The 15,273-nt window shown below is 47.8% G+C and overlaps 1 long non-coding RNA gene across 1 annotated transcript; it reads left to right on the forward strand.

The window, feature by feature from the left end:
- Positions 1 to 724: 724 nt before the first annotated feature.
- LOC135828176 (uncharacterized) lies at positions 725 to 2,562 on the forward strand. Its single transcript, XR_010555578.1, has 2 exons — positions 725 to 1,292; positions 1,975 to 2,562. It is a non-coding gene; the product is annotated as an uncharacterized LOC135828176 (long non-coding RNA).
- The last annotated feature ends 12,711 nt before the right edge of the window (positions 2,563 to 15,273 follow it).

The raw sequence follows: 15,273 nt of genomic DNA on the forward strand, positions 1-15,273 counted from the left end.
TGGCGTGTGTGTGTGTTTTGTGTGTGTGTGTGTGTGTGTGTGTGTGCGTGTGTGTGTGTGTGTGCGTTTGTGTGTGTGTGTGCGTGTGTTTGTGTGTGTGGCATGTGTGTGTGTGCGCGTGTGTGGCATGTGTGTGTGTGTGTGTGTGTGTGTGTGTGTGTGGCATGTGTGTGCGTTTGTGTGTGTGTGGCGTGTGTGTGTGGCGTGTGTGTTTGTGTGTGTGTGTGAGTGTGGCGTGTGTGTGTGTGGCGTGTGTGTGTGTGTGTGTGTGTGGTGTGTGTGTGTGTGTGTGTGCGTGTGTGTGTATGTGTGTGCGTGTGTGTGTGGCATGTGTGTGTCTGTGTGGCGTGTGTGTGTGTGTGTGTGTGCGTGTGTGTGTGTGTGCGTGTGTGTGTGTGTGTGTGTGTGGCGTGTGTGTGTGTGTGTGCGTGTGTGTGTGTGTGTGTGGCATGTATTTGTGTGTGTGTGTGTGTGTGTGTGTATGTGTATGTGTGAGCGGACAAGGTAGAAATGGAACGTTAACTGCAGTCTGGCAAAAACTGTTTTTTTGCATGAAGGTCACCTACAACTATCTGTTTTTCAGATCCCAAAGTTTCAGGCTGATACTATGGTGGGAAGTGCCTTTCATTCACCATTTTCTAGATGCCGGTCAGTATTTTAACGTCTGTTTCGGGATGATTTAAAGGGGCACTCCGGCTTCATTTTCGACGCCGAGTTTTCGATGCCAAGACGAAGGTAGGTGAAAGAGAAGACCCCTCGAACAAGAACGAGTCTCCAGAAGCGATCGAGTCGAGCAGGAAGACGACTTTTGAATTTCGGCCGAGCGAGCGCTGATGACGTAATGAGGGATTAGCTTGCCAGTGGAAATGCATCTGCGCACATACATTTCACACACTTTTTGGCCAATTTTCAATCGAAGAAGAGGTTGTTTGCTATGTTCTCCCAACGCCGTGAGCGATCCCGTCTTCTATACCCTTCCAGGTACCCTGAAGGTCCTCCAGAGGAGAATTTATCTCCATCAAAGCGTTGTTGATCCGCTAAATTCGTCTCGAGACATATTCACCCAGTGCAGTGCTGATAAATGTAGAATGTTGAATCTGTGATAATTGTCGACGATGGAGAGAGAGGCTGATAGCCGCTGTCGCAGGGAGAGTGAAGCTGCTGGAAGTAACAACAGGGAGCCCGTTTGTATCACCTGAACAACCAGACTTCAAAGCAGCTTGACCAAATCGGAGGGTGCCTCGTTGCTTATCGTGAATATTACACCGACATGAATTACTACAAGTATACTGGTGAGTTTTTATCTTGTTTTGTTCGTATGCTAGTACCCTGGCCTGGAGTTCTCGTTAGCAAATTCCTATTCCCTGGCGTTTTCTAAACATTCCGTGTAGGACTGAATACGTGATCAAGTATTCCGATTTGGGTAGATGTGGAATTTGGACATGTATTTTATTAAAAAAATTATTTTCCAAATAGAGCGTTTGTAGAGAAATGGTTGCCCAAATACAACAAAATTTATTCTGCAGTTCTACAACTAACTTGTACTGAAATCCAGTCGAAGTAAAGATGATTCTTCATGACAGTTGGGGTCAATGAAATCTGATCCAGGCATAACGAATGGTGACGCCTGCCACCCCGAGAACGAATGCCCATTTGGTGGGGGATACCAAAGTACTCGAAAGTAGTGCGTGTTTCAATGTGGCATGGAAGTTTTATATGATCTCTGGTCAATGCAACATACGATAGCCATCATGAATTGCAGGCCTCGAACGCAACTCCGACCCGAATTGGCAGTTCCCTAAGTTAGATGCTTTATAATTCCATGGCCCCAGCTGTAGTTATAGAGGGTTTTTTGCACATTATTCTTATAGTCGATAGGTTTATACTGATGGCCACAAACAACGGCAGTTCAAACTTCACTGATGTGTTCATGAGCTGAGAGATTTCTCTGCACTATTTCTGTTGTGCACACAGGTCTGTCCAATATGCATTGACCGTATTGGGTATGGTACCTGCTCTGAGAAGGGAATCGCTGGAGCCACAGTCCAACTATACATTCAAGAAACAGAGAGGAGCCATCTTTGCAAGCTGATACCTGATGTGTACCGACAGAATTCTCACGAGATAGCTTACAGACTACGCCTGGTGTATACTTCATAGTACTCCTTCGACTACTGTCTAGAATCAAGTCGACTGAAGCAAGTTCAAACAACTCTGGCTTGAAACGAGCCGTCGATTAGACAAACAAAACATTCTCTCATATACTAGAGCACTCTGACAACTCACGACCTATTCCTAACGATTGCCACCGCTTATAAATATGTAGAGTACTGATTGGAATGTGCTCACAATCTCAACAATCCAGTGCTATAATTATTTGAACTATGTGTTCCTTCCATAAATGTTGTATCCACATATAATCCACAGTGCTGCAAAGTTTCAGAGTTCTCAGGGTATCAAACAAAATTATTTCAAATACAGTGAAATAGTTCGTGGACATTATAGCGTAACTTGTAGTTCCCTGGTCCTTTTCTTTGCTATAAATTCATCCTTTGCTCTCTAGCCACCGGCGAGTCCAACAGTGAAATTGTTAGTTCCTATTTATGTGGGTATGTGTGGGGGGGGGGGGGTGAACATATTTCTATATAAGGGACCTGCAACTGTAATACCACAGTACAGTAGATAGCAAATATGTAGAAAACAGAAATGCATGTTCCCATCATTGTACATGGACGGGCGCAGCAGGCCGAAGCTATCAGCCAGAACAGGATTTACAATCGCCTAGAGATACTTGAGCTATTCCAGTATTCTCCGTGAGCTGTCCCATTCCACAATGGTTCATGCCACCATTATTTCTGGTAGTATCCATGTGCATAATTCCAAGAACATCTCGGATTCTTCAGCAATTTGTGCCACGGCAAAAGACAACGCTTGACTCGGTCACTGGGGCTGTCAAACTTCGCATCACAAATGAACTTCAATTTCTCATCTGGTTCAAGTATATGTACTGCCATGACTTGACCATGCTTCATCCACAGCTGGGCGAAGATTGTGGCGTTGAATTCCATAGCGCACCCTCTTGCTGCCATGCAGGAATATGTTGAGAGAAGTGAACATATTTTTACTAAAAAAACAACAGCCACTGAAGAGGATAGCATTAGCAATAGCCTTGGGTGAATTTCCTGCAGGTACACGTTGTTGGTAGGACAACTGGTCGGTCTCCATATCGTCAAGGTCAGAAATCACCTGTACTACACATCTTGTAGAAGGGGCTGATCGAAAAAATTTCTGATCATAAAATTCACTAAACTGAGGGCGAGACAAATAGTCAGTACTCCCCGATTCCGTCTAGCTGCTTTGATCAAGTGATGCTAACAAGCTCCCCGTTGTTACTTCCAGCAGCTTCACTTTCCCTGCGACAGCGGCTATCAACCTTTCTGTCCATCGTCGACAATTATCACAGATTCAACATTCTACATTTGTCAGCAATGCACTGGGTGAATATGTCTCGAGACGAATTTAGCGGATCAACAACGCTTTGATGGAGATAAATTCTCCTCTGGAGGACCTTCAGGGTACCTGGAAGGGTATAGAAGACGGGATCGCTCACGACGTTGAGAGAACATAGAAAACAACCTCCTCTTCGATTGAAAATTGGCCAAAAAGTATGTGAAATGTATGTGCGCAGATGCATTTCCACTGGCAAGCTAATCCCTCATTACGTCATCAGCGCTCGCTCGGCCGAAATTCAAAAGTCGTCTTCCTGCTCGACTCGATCGCTTCTGGAGACTCGTTCTTGTTCGAGGGGTCTTCTCTTTCACCAACCTTCGTCTTGGCATCGAAAACTCGGCGTCGAAAATGAAGCCGGAGTGCCCCTTTAAACAGTCCACCCTTCAGTACAACCAAAACACTGAAAGAAAACCCCATTATCTTGGCCTGTATTTCCCCACAAGTGTATATCAGTGTGAAAGATGAGCTGATCACACACATGGACTCGTTTGAGGTGGAACCAAGCAACAAAACCACATAACTAGAAACAGCCGGAGCCGAAAAATCAGCTCCAGAGTAACTCGTGATGCAAGGCAAAATAATAGGATTGTTGAAGCTGGTACTCAATCCACACATCAAATACCACTACACACATGTCAAAAATAGAAGAATTTGGCGGACAAATGGTAATTCCAGTGCGTTCTTGCTTCAGCCATGTGTGCACGCTCTCATTGTATACTGTTGGCGACCTCGGACTCTGCTCTGATGCATTGAGGCTCCCGACAACTGAGCGGCGCACCTTGGTAATATAGTTTGTAACATTTTGGCAGGAGACAGACAGCTCTTGAACACACAGCATCGAAATAATATTCCGGAGACGCACCACCAATACGGTGCCCATTGGCGAAGCAGGACGAGTCCACAGACTTGAGAAACTGTACTTAAAGGGGAAGTATACCCTAAAATCAAATTTTCACCAGTTGTAGTCTTCTGGGTGCTGAGTCGAATGGTCTTGGTCCGAGGAAGCTGCGACGCTCCCTTCCTACTTGAATCCCAATCGAACTCGCGCACTTCCACCGAAACTGGGTGACTGCGCCCTACTAGATGGGGATTTGTATGCAAAATGTCACTAAAAGCGCCATTTCGTTCTTATAAAAGCACGGATGACCGCGATTGGCCCATATGTTGTAGTCTTTTGGACGCTGAGTCGACTGGTTTTGGTCCGAAAAGGCTGCGATGCAGCGTTCCTCCTTTATTCCCAATCGAACATGGTTGAACAAGCGGTCACGTGCTCCTGGGAGCCCAAATCACCTGGTCACCACGCCAGCAGGCGACAAATTTCACACCAAGGTTCAACTCGAGTTCAACTCGAGTGACAGGAGTGCACCCAAAAAAGGTCAAACAGGCTAGTAAGTTGTACCCTGCAGGCACCGTGACCAGGTGACTGGTGTACGCAGGAGCACGTGACCGCTTGTTCAACCATGTTCGATTGGGAATAAAGGAGGAACGCTACATCGCAGCCTTTTCGGACCAAAACCAGTCGACTCAGCGTCCAAAAGACTACAACATATGGGCCAATCGCGGTCATCCGTGCTTTTATAAGAACGAAATGGCGCTTTTAGTGACATTTTGCATACAAATCTCCATCTAGTAGGGCGCAGTCACCCAGTTTCGGTAGAAGTGCGCGAGTTCGATTGGGATTCAAGTAGGAAGGGAGCGTCTCAGCTTCCTCGGACCAAGACCATTCGACTCAGCACCCCGAAGACTACAACTGGTGAAAATTTGATTTTAGGGTATACTTCCCCTTTAACGTAACGTTACACATCAGTCCGCAATCCGAGGCCCGATTTGACTTCTTTCCACTCAGCTCATGCTCACCAGCCTTGACCATTCTGTGTATCTCAATTCTTAAAACACTCATTTCCAGACAGTGCACGATGCAGGTCTGCCACTTGCATCCAATGCATTGGGCAACAGCTAGCTAGTTGTTCTGGGCTATTAAGTCCCTGTATACGTTCCCCTGTGGTGCACGACGCTATTGTTTCTTCAGCTCCTGCCCTGTGTGCTTCAGAGCTCTGAAGTCGGTTCGGCGTATACATTCAGTACAACTCAGCATCCACAGGAACGTTCCCCTTCATTGGTGTTATCATCATCACTGCTGTCACCACGTTCGCCTGCATCCGAAAGATCCATCTCATTTGTTCCCTATGTCTTTTTGTACCGCGCTGAAGCCAGCAGCAAACAAAACGCTGATCGGCACGTCGTTTTCGGCGTAGTGGAAGACGCTCTCGACTACTACCTGACTCAGAAACGCTCTCAGAATCAGAGAAGCTCTCAGCACCTGACAGCAGGCTATCAGCTGATCGCCGTCACCTCCAAATTCGCCCGTCAATACGCCACCCGTCGCACAACTAGCTGCCATATCTTCCTTCAGCCATAACGGATTCACTTCAAATTTTGAGTGCTGGACCTTGAACTGTGTAAGTTGAAGCCCTGTGCTGAGCGAGGCACAAGCGCTTGATGCAAATAGAGCCCTCTAACCCAGGTAAAAAATATGCCACAGTTTGCCAAACTTCAAACGCCTGTATCTCAAAATGATGTCATGCAGCTAACGTTCCATTTCTACCTTGTCCGCTCACATGTGTGTGTTTGTGTGTGTGTGTGTGGCGTGTGTGTGTGTGTGCGTGTGTGTGTGTGTGTGTGTGTGTGTGTGTGTGTGGCGTGTGTGTGTGTGTGTGTCACACACTGTGTGTGTGTGTGTGTGTAGCGTGTGTGTGTGTGTGTGTGTGGCGTGTGTGTGTGGCGTGTGTGTGTATTGCGCGTGTGTGTGTGTGTTTGTGTGTGTGTGTGGCGTGTGTGTGTGTGGCGTGTGTGTGTGTGTGTGTGCGTGTGTGTGTGTGTATGTGTGTGCGTGTGTGTGTGTGTGGCGTGTGTGTGTGTGTGTGTGTGTGTGTGTGTGCGTGTGTGTGTGTGTGTGTGTGTGTGGCGTGTGTGGCGTGTGTGTGTGTGTGTGTGTGTGTGTGTGCGTGTGTGTGTGTGTGTGTGTGGCGTGTGTGTGTGTGTGTGTGTGCGTGTGTGTGGCGTGTGTTTGTGTTTGTGTGTGTGTGTGTGTGTGTGTGTAGCATTATAGTAATAATGCAGATTAATGGGTGCACGCGGCTGCTTCGTGCTACCACTCAAACTATGCTGCTATGAACGTGCGCTGTACGTGCTCACATGGTACTCTATGCATCGTGGCATTCGCGCGCGCGCGCGCGCGCGCGCTCAGGTATAATAACGTGATCATGTGTGTACAAAACTTGTATTGGTAATAACTTTGGCATACATTAATATTTTTCAGCCAAATTTTCTGTGGTGATACATTGGGTTAGTTGTCATAGATTTCCAATATCAAATTTAAATTATGAGCTGAATGACGTCATCAGTACTACTTTTTATGTTCAGATTTCAACCCAAAACGCGGAGAAAACGAAAAATAGTAAGACCACAAATCCTGGTGAATAGACCCTTTGCACCATAAGCGAGAGGGGTCGAGACGGGGCATGCTGTGCACGCGCTGCACACTTGGCATGCAACCAGCATGCAGCATGGTTTGCTGCAGGACGTGATCAAGTTTCCTGTGACAGGCTGTGTTTTCACGGTCCCGACGCGATGTTCATGTATGTACTCCGCAGCCTTTTTTCATTTGAAGTTTTTTAGTTTAGAAGGAAGAAGTTTCGAAATGCTTTCCAAGGACCACTGCTGGGTTCTTGTTTGCACCAACCGTCATCCCTAACGTTAGTCTAAGGAACCCACTTGTCTTTCCATGCGTTCCCTGGTGATGCTGGCATTCCACACTCTGGAATCCTGGCTATCTGGCGAGAAGAGGGCCGCAGTGCATGCGATATCGTTCACAGTGTTGTGCTCGGAACACTTTGTCCATGACGACTTTCATCCTTGCTTTTGCTAAGATAATGAACGCCCTGCCAAGAGACTCTGGAGCTTGAGAAAAAGGCATGACGCATCCCTGTCTTCGCTATTGGAAGACCGACTGCTTGCTGGCGCTGCTCGAGCTGATGATGTTGAAGTGGAGAGAGACGCAGCCTCATCGCTCAGGTGTGCGGAGAAAGTCATCTGAGTTCGAGCTGTAGCTGCGTGCACGATATGACCGACTTTCACATTATGCACATAGCCACCAAAGTAAAACTCGTGGACACTATCCACGGGCTTGTTCACTAGTACTACTCCATCAGCTCCCTCTTCACTGTCGTCGGCGACTTGCCCCTGCGTTGGAGACGAGCACGCATGGTGTGGCACTCACTCTGGGAAACAGAGGTTCATCACTCATCCACTGGGAGTCGGACGCATGAAATGTTGGGCATGATGAAGGTACACTCGAGGAAGTGGTGCCCTTCTTAGTTCTAGGAGCATCAGGGTTCTGCGTAGAGAAGTGTTCTCTACATCGACAGAGGAGAGAAGGTAGAGAAACGAAAAATATTTCAATATACAGTAATCCGAAATATCCACTGAATGCGGAAAACTTACCGCTCCAACGACTCCTTCCTTTTCCAGACAGATACGCACCCTCATTCAGCAGAAAACTGTTCAGTTCCTTCACAGACCATTCTTCATTTGACAGTTCGTCCACGGGTTCCACAGCCATCGATGGCAAACCACTCGACACTCTCCCCTCCATCTCCAAAATGGAAAATACAGTGTTCCACCATGCTCAACAACTGATACTCTGCACAAAAATCGAAGAGGATGCCCCGTCTCGGATCACGTGACCGTTATTGTGCAAAGGGTCTATTGGATAGCCTTTGGGCCCTAGATAAAGGATATTGGTGGATATTGTACATAGATAACAACATTTCGCTGGAAACCAGTATCGACTTGTTTCACCATACGCACTGTACACATTTAGTATACGAAGCTGTCGTACCTCGGGGTCTAGAGAGTATTCAGACTCACCACCGCGATGAAGTATATAATAACACATGGTACGGAGGGCATTATGGCTGATTTATGCCCTAGTGCGTAGCCCGAGGTCGTGCACCGTAGCCCAAGGGCCGCAGGCCCGCGGGCTACGGTGCACGACCGAGGGCTACGCACTAGGGCATACAATCAGCCATAATGCACGACGCACCATGTGTTCATTATAGTTCATACATGCCACGTGCCTAGTTGTAGACAAATAAGGTAAACATGGTCAAGGGAGGAGGAAGGTTCCAATCAGCTGTCATATGAATGAAGGGTCGAACAAGAGCGGAAGGAGCTTTCTCCGTGGAATGATAGAACGTTTTGTGTCAGATTTACTTGCAGTTCCAGGAATATGTCTTTGCATTTTGGTGTTAGTGTTGCCTATTGGGCGGTACGGAAGTTAGCTGATTCGCTGCTGCTTTGGCGTTAACGTTGGCCGCAAACATCCTTGACCAAGGGGCACTAGTAATTAGACTAGTTTTGAGAGTACATTGTAAGTGTTCTTATTCGGAACAATGATACTTTTTCACATACATCTGAGATTTTGTTCGCATTGCTTTCAGTTTACTTGAGGTCCATGTGTACACTGGACAATCATGTAGCTACATGTAGGTACATTTGAAGTACAATGTAGATGTAACTGTATATTTTGTAGGAGTTCGAGATACAATCTGATCTCTTCCAGATAGGTAACTTTGTGATGCATGTTCACCTGTTGACTTGTTCGTCTCAATTGACTTGAATTTAGTAATGCATGGTAATGACATGCTGTGTGCTATTGTCACGTTGTTATAAATTACTTCTCCTATGTCGACATTGCTAGTAAAATATAAATGTTTTGGACGGTGCACGTTAGTAGTTTCGTTTTGTGTGGTGTGTGCGAGTGCATGTGGTGTCCTTAGGAATGGTCCCATGTGTTCTATGTGCGCTGGAGTACTGCCAATTATGTACCAGGTCACTGCCCAAAAGGCATGGCTTGGTGCATATTTGGCAGTGCACCAGCGTACGTAGTACGCCTGGGGTCATTCCTAATGCCGTAATGGGCATGGGTACGCCGTACCCGGGCATTATCGTCTGATAATGCCCTGGTACGGTGCTGCTCTGATTGGCCAAATGCTAGCAACGACCTGACAACAGGCACGTGACATGTATGAACGGGTGTTTAGTATCGATATCCAGCACATTCCCGCTTGCTGGGATGTACAGCTAGCCAATGCAACAGCTCTCATTCGCCAAAGACATTCCCCACGCTCCGCGTTTATGGATGAAGCTGTCATCGCCGTTTCAAAATAGCCGACATTGTCTCTTACACATAAATGACTGCGCTGTACATGTACAGTCATACAGTACATCAGTGCAGTACAGAGTGCACTTGCAAGTCACAACGACACGAGCACAGTCGCGTGTACAGTTGACCAGCGATCGCGCGAGTCAAGTACCCTACTCAAGTGCCCATGCTCGGCTCGCTGCATGCACTGTCGACATGTCTGCTGGTGCATGCGTGTGATGCACTACATGTACAGCGCAGTCATTTATGTGTAAACTAGTCGACTGGACAGGAACAATGCAAGTGCAGTTTTCAGTGCGTGGACTCGGCTACTAAAACATTTTGTGGAAGCAAACATGCCTTCTTTATGATCTTGGTCATTTTTCTCAATCGACTCTGCGCTTCCAGCTAGATGTGTCCGTGGGGTATTGCCCAACTAGAACTGTAGTCCTCACATGCCCCAGGTCGTGAGGAGCTAATCACTTTTGTCAGCAGAACTGATGCTCGGGACTCGACACATTTATTCCGTCCGATGTCATCCGGCTGCAAGTGGGGAGCTTCGCGCCCACGATAAAAGAGAACGTCATGACATTTTTCTCAATCGACTCTGCGCTTCCAGCTAGATGTGTCCGTGGGGTATTGCCCAACTAGAACTGTAGTCCTCACATGCCCCAGGTCGCGAGGAGCTAATCACTTTTGTCAGCAGAACTCCTGCTCGGGACTCGACACATTTATTCCGTCCGATGTCATCTCCGCTGCGAGTGGGGAGCTTCATGCCCACGATAAAAGAGAACGTCATGATATATTTTGAATCCTTCATCAGAGAAAGCTATTCGAGCTCAAAACGACACAAGACATTAGATATCCTTAGCTAAAAAAACGCTAACGTAAACGCAAACCTTTCCGTACTTCGGATCGTTCAAGCTGACTTTTCCCTTAGCACAAAGTACGTTATAGTTGAGACGAAGTAGTCGTGACAACCATGGCGATATGAATTTTCGTGGAAACAGATACGGGAAATTCAAAATTTTGAACCAGGGATTAGTTTGCTGTCGTTCCGAAAGAATACCTTGGCGAGGTCTTTTACTCTGGAATAGCAAAAGCACGGCGAAAATGAGTTTTCGCTGTTCCCAGGTCCTTGGAAACCCTTTCCTAAACGCAGCACCGAAGACTGTATGGGTTCTCCAGCTCCAGCACGTCTGGGAGAGGCCGATGAATTTCTTCCTCAGGAGTGCCGTGGAACTGGTCCTTTGTTTCCCAGATGGGATAGAGGGAGAAAGGCACGAAGCAGAAAACGCAGAAATTGTCAACTGAAAGGCAAAACTCGCCAAAAAAGCTAAATGTCACAAGAGGAAGCAATCTCGACTCTCGATCTCATCTCGATCTGCACGACGTGCTTTTTATCTCCCGCCAGTTACAAAACAATGCGAGTTTTTGCATTTTTTGCAGAATTTCCATAACGAACGTCGGCCCGTTATTTTGAGCTCTGTAACGTTTTTCCGTTATCCGATAACGTCTTTTGTCACGGCTGGGAGTGAGTACCGTAAAAGTTAGCGTTATCGTACTTTTGCTAAGGATGTCTAATGGCCATGATAAAGATACTCGTACAGATCGCGATGTGACTGGCCTCCAAAAGTGCTGCAAAAGACTTGAAGTATTTTTCAAAACAAGATTGTGAAAAAAAGGTGAGCGCTCGAGTGCGCATGCGGCGAACACGGCCAAACGCCATGTTTTCCTTGGTAACATGACGTCAGCCACATTATCACCATGGCGGGTTGCAGCGCTGATCTTGAAGTACAGCGGCACCAGAAAAGTGTCCTTATTCTACCTGCACATAGATCTATGTGTCATACAACGTGACACTCAACGCGACATTCATTCATGCGCGACGCTCAACGTAGGCGGCATGCGTCGTAGGCACTCAACGTGTCATACTAAAGTTTGGCGTTCATGCGTGTCGCTCGCCTCCGATGTGGAAGGCGTGTGGCTGCGTTATGATGACGCTTGCTCGTAGCTTAACGTGGGTGGCATGCATCGTTGCATGTCTTGCTAGAGTTTGTTCTGCTATATATTTTCGATCCGTTCTCTGCGACAATCTGTCAATCATTCTTCCTTGCTCGTAGTGTGTATTATATTTCGATTCGTTCTGTGAGCGGATCACTCTTGTCAGATCATTGTGTTTCACCCACCCACCTCCCATTTCTCATCTCTCATTTACTTTGATAAAGTAAATAAAGGGGTGTTGGCCATGCTCATTTCCGGCTACTCAGGGCTCTCGGTCTTCGTCCCTTGGACGTGACTATCCTCTTGGCCCCGCCAAGATCCTGCTCTCTCTGTAGCCTCTCACTTCGCTGGCCAGCACCCTCCTAACCGCAAGCTGCTGTGTGTTGTAGTTAATGTGTGTGTGTGTGTGTGTGTGTGTGTGTGTGTGTGTGTGTGTGTGTGTGTGTGTGTGTGTGTGTGTGTGTGTCTGCATTTGGTCTGACCGTCAATCTGGACAAGACCAAATTTATGGCGGTTGGCTATGGTATCACGGATGATGACCGACTTCCTCTTCCTGTGAAGAGTGGCACATTGGAATGTGTGCGTGAGTTCCGATACCTGGGTGCTGTTATCCATGATTCTGGCCGATCTCACAAAGATGTATCGACCCGTGTTTCATCTGCCTCCCGTGCTTTTGGAGCGCTCCGTCATGCTGTCTTCAATGACCACAATCTCTCTCTGCGCACCAAGCGCCTGGTTTTCGAGGCCTGTGTTCTGTCCTTACTGCTCTATTGTGCGGAGACGTGGGTACCGCTGCAAAGTGATGTGCAACGGATCACGACCTTCTACTACCGGTCGCTTCTTTCCATCATGAGTGTTGCACAGCGGGATGTGTGGGACTTGAAGATAGCCAAGGACACCATTCTGAAAACATGGAATGCAGCAAACCCACTGGATATCCCCGACCGCCTCATGCAGAGAAGACTGGTAAGGCTTGGGCACGTGGTACGCATGCCTGAGGAGCGGATGCCGCGGATGTTGTTGTTTGGCACATTGCTGCCACCACGCCCAGCGTGTGGCCCGCGGAAACGATGGCGAGACGCAATTAGGGTCGACCTGCGACGAATAAACATCGCCGACGAGTCATGGTTTGATACAGCGCAGGAACGATCTGAGTGGCGGCAAGCTTATCGAGCAATACAACCAGCTCAGAAACCGGCTCGGGAGATAGTCTGCGAGGTGTGCCGGCGTGCATTTGCTCGGCAGCAAGATATCGCCCGCCACAAGTGCATCATGGAACGGCGTAAACCAGTCCAGCAGCAAGCCAACAGCCGCCAGTGCTCCCAGTGTCACCGATGGTTTCGGAGTGCGGGTGGCATTGCAGTCCATCGCTGTGTCCAGTTCAATTCTGCCCCGAATGTTGCCAATGCCATAAGCTCTTCACCTGTACGCCTATGTATTCGGAAACCGTGCTGTACCGCTCACTGTCCCATTTGTGAACGCTGCTGTAAGTCGATCCGGGGCTTTGCTATCCACAACTGCAACCGATTCACCAGGCGCCCAACTGCTGATGAAAGGGACAAGTTCCAATTGCAATGTCAGAATTGCCAGAGGCGTTTCAAAAGGCGAAACGACTTATCCCGTCACCAACGCTCATGTCTCCTCTCGTCTCCGTCTCGCTCAACGAGAAACACGTGACCTACATGGCAGTGTATACCAGGACCAGGACCAGGTGTGTGTGTGTGTGTGTGTGGCGTGTGTGTGTGTGTGTGTGTGTTAGTGTGTGTGTGTATATGTGTGTGTGTGTGTGTGTGTGTGTGTGTGTGTGTGTGTGTGTGTTTGTGTGTGCGTGTGTGGCAGCTAGTTCGGTTGGCGGGAACACTTATGCCTGCTTGTGTTGGGTCTGTTGTTAACGGGCTCGGCTGCTTGAAGGAGTAATGTTGTACCTGCCACCTTTGTTGGTTCCAGGGTTCATAAAGTCTCTCTCTTTGAAGTATACATACTTGTTAACCATGGACTACTTCTGGCTAGATTAACTCTTGTGTAATCAATGGTGCTAGTGAAGCTTATATCATATCCACTCTGATTTAGCAATCCACACTAGTAGCAAGTATTACCTTCACTGGGGGCAGTGGTAAATGCAGTGGGATCCCTGGACGGATACCCTGATGCCGTCAATCCTTTTTCTGCACCTTGTCCTCACCCACTTACTGAGGTGTGGTGAGGCCATAAATGGCATCATTTCCAAGTCCACACAGAGTTTTGGAATTTACCAGTTTGGGCAGGGAGCAAGTACAGGTATAAGTGCGTGGCTGTGTATCTGTGTGTATTATGTGTCACTGTGGACTTTGTGACCGCTGGTTTCAAAGCGCTGGCGGTTTTGCGGTTCATCGTTGTGTGGAGCGTCAGACATTGGACGAAATACCAGCTGTTCCAACGAGATGCAGCCTGAATTTAGACTGCTGCCAGCACCATTCCTCGACCTGTAATCGCTGCATGAAGAGTTAGGCTAGTTTTAACCGCCATAATTGTACTCGAGGCAAACGACTGCAAAAGGACCAGAGGACTAATCTGCCCATCCAATGCAGCCTATGTAGCGAACGATTCCCCCGCCAGCAGGACCTCACCCGCCACTGGGGACAGAAACACTGTGTGTAGAACGGTCCCCTTTCACCTCAATTATTCTCCTTGTTTCTTTTCCTTTCTCGCTGATGTCTCCCGCTTCTGGGAGCGACCTGGCCATTTTGTGGCAGTTGTACATAGTAGTAATAGTAGTAGTAGTAGTAGTAGTAGTAGTAGTAGTAGTAGTAGTAGTAGTAGTAGTAGTAGTAGTAGTAGTAGTAGTAGTAGTAGTGTGTGTGTGTGTGTGTGTGTGTATGTATGTGTGTGTGTGTGTGTGTGTGTGTGTGTGTATGTGTGTGGTCACCAGGTGTGTGTGTGTGTGTGTGCGTGGTGTGTGTGTTTGTGTGTGTGTGTGCGTGTGGTGTGTGTGTATGTGTGTGTGTGTGTGTGTGTGTGTTCGTGTGTGGTTCGGTGGGTGTGGGTGCGTGCGTGAGGGCGTTGACAGTTTCCTAACGCAGGTTGATCTGTATCACTACAATGTAGTGACGTGTAGTTACAGCAGGGTGTGTCGTGAAAGCCTTCAGCTCTCCCTGTACTGGTTGACACTGATTTTCACACACCCTTACCAACACCGTACCTTGCACTTGTACACAAACCCAGTACCAGCTCACTAGAACACAGCTTTTTAGATCACACTTCGCTCACTCCAACTCAGCTCTGTGGTTCACACTTCCCTGACTCGAACTCAGCTCTGTGGTTCACACTTCGCTCACTCCAACTCAGCTCTGTGGTTCACACTTCCCTCACTCCAACTCAGCTCTGTGGTTCACACTTCGCTCACTCCAACTCAGCTCTGTGATTCACACTTCGCTCACTCCAACTCAGCTCTGTGGTTCACACTTCGCTCACTCCAACTCAGCTCTGTGGTTCACACTTCCCTGACTCGAACACAGCTTTTTAGATCACACTTCACTCACTCCAACTCAGCTCTGTGGTTCACACTTCACTCACTC

The sequence above is a fragment of the Sycon ciliatum genome, chromosome 12 (genome assembly GCF_964019385.1).
Source record: "Sycon ciliatum chromosome 12, ocSycCili1.1, whole genome shotgun sequence".
Classification (NCBI taxonomy): Eukaryota; Metazoa; Porifera; class Calcarea; order Leucosolenida; family Sycettidae; genus Sycon; species Sycon ciliatum.